The sequence below is a fragment of the Scomber scombrus genome, chromosome 18 (genome assembly GCF_963691925.1).
Source record: "Scomber scombrus chromosome 18, fScoSco1.1, whole genome shotgun sequence".
Classification (NCBI taxonomy): Eukaryota; Metazoa; Chordata; class Actinopteri; order Scombriformes; family Scombridae; genus Scomber; species Scomber scombrus.
This window is the reverse complement of record NC_084987.1, coordinates 80,001-82,000: the sequence shown is the minus strand read 5'-3', so window position 1 is coordinate 82,000 and position 2,000 is coordinate 80,001. Positions and strand designations below refer to the sequence as shown.

General features: G+C 54.6%; 1 protein-coding gene across 1 annotated transcript in view; it reads left to right on the top strand.

Moving 5' to 3' along the window:
* LOC133999744 (globoside alpha-1,3-N-acetylgalactosaminyltransferase 1-like) overlaps positions 1-2,000 on the top strand; it is a 13,529-nt gene that overhangs the window by 2,366 nt on the left and 9,163 nt on the right.

The window sequence follows — 2,000 nt, the reverse complement described above, 5'->3', positions numbered from 1 at the left end:
ATGATTGTTTTGGGGGGGGGGGTTACTCCCTTCAGTCTATAGCAGGTCAGATATGTTTGTTTTGGGGGGGGGGGGTTACTCCCTTCAGTCTATAGCAGGTCAGATATGTTTGTTTTGGGGGGGGGGGGGTTACTCCCTTTCAGTCTTGATAGTAGGTCAGATATGATTGTTTTGGGGGGGGGGGGGGTTACTCCCTTCAGTCTATAGCAGGTCAGATATGTTTGTTTTGGGGGGGGGGGTTCTGGCCCTGCTGCCATCATGTGTTACATCATCAGTGAAGATGAATGAGCTCGTCCCAGAAGAAGCTATGACATCACCTCCACCGTGTTTGTATGTTTGGGATCATGAGCCCTCTGGTGGTTGGTGCTGATGTCATAGCTTCACTCCTGCCCTCTGGTGGTTGGTGCTGATGTCATAGCTTCACTCCTGCCCTCTGGTGGTTGGTGCTGATGTCATGAGCTTCACTCCTGCCCTCTGGTGGTTGGTGCTGATGTCATAGCTTCACTCCTGCCCTCTGGTGGTTGGTGCTGATGTCATAGCTTCACTCCTGCCCTCTGGTGGTTGGTGCTGATGTCATAGCTTCACTCCTGCCTCTGGTGGTTGGTGCTGATGTCATAGCTTCACTCCTGCCCTCTGGTGGTTGGTGCTGATGTCATAGCTTCACTCCTGCCCTCTGGAGGTTGGTGCTGATGTCATAGCTTCACTCCTTGCCCTCTGGTGGTTGGTGCTGACGTCATAGCTTCACTCCTGCCCCCTGGTGGTTGGTGCTGACGTCATAGCTTCACTCCTGCCCTCTGGTGGTTGGTGCTGATGTCATAGCTTCACTCCTGCCCTCTGGTGGTTGGTGCTGATGTCATAGCTTCACTCCTGCCCTCTGGTGGTTGGTGCTGATGTCATAGCTTCACTCCTGCCCTCTGGTGGTTGGTGCTGATGTCATAGCTTCACTCCTGCCCTCTGGTGGTTGGTGCTGATGTCATAGCTTCACTCCTGCCCTCTGGTGGTTGGTGCTGATGTCATAGCTTCACTCCTGCCCTCTGGTGGTTGGTGCTGATGTCATAGCTTCACTCCTGCCCTCTGGTGGTTGGTGCTGATGTCATAGCTTCACTCCTGCCCTCTGGTGGTTGGTGCTGATGTCATAGCTTCACTCCTGCCCTCTGGAGGTTGGTGCTGATGTCATAGCTTCACTCCTGCCCTCTGGTGGTTGGTGCTGACGTCATAGCTTCACTCCTGCCCCCTGGTGGTTGGTGCTGATCGTCATAGCTTCACTCCTGCCCTCTGGTGGTTGGTGCTGATGTCATAGCTTCACTCCTGCCCTCTGGTGGTTGGTGCTGATGTCATAGCTTCACTCCTGCCCTCTGGTGGTTGGTGCTGATGTCATAGCTTCACTCCTGCCCTCTGGTGGTTGGTGCTGATGTCATAGCTTCACTCCTGCCCTCTGGTGGTTGGTGCTGATGTCATAGCTTCACTCCTGCCCTCTGGTGGTTGGTGCTGATGTCATAGCTTCACTCCTGCCCCTCTGGTGGTTGGTGCTGATGTCATAGCTTCACCTCCTGCCCCTCTGGTGGTTGGTGCTGATGTCATAGCTTCACTCCTGCCCTCTGGTGGTTGGTGCTGATGTCATAGCTTCACTCTGCCCTGCCCTCTGGGTTGGTGCTGATGTCATAGCTTCACTCCTGCCCCCTGGTGGTTGGTGCTGATGTCATAGCTTCACTCCTGCCCTCTGGTGGTTGGTGCTGATGTCATAGCTTCACTCCTGCCCTCTGGTGGTTGGTGCTGATGTCATAGCTTCACTCCTGCCCTCTGGTGGTTGGTGCTGATGTCATAGCTTCACTCCTGCCCCCTGGTGGTTGGTGCTGATGTCATAGCTTCACTCCTGCCCTCTGGTGGTTGGTGCTGATGTCATAGCTTCACTCCTGCCCTCTGGTGGTTGGTGCTGATGTCATAGCTTCACTCCTGCCCTCTGGTGGTTGGTGCTGATGTCATAGCTTCACTCCTGCCCT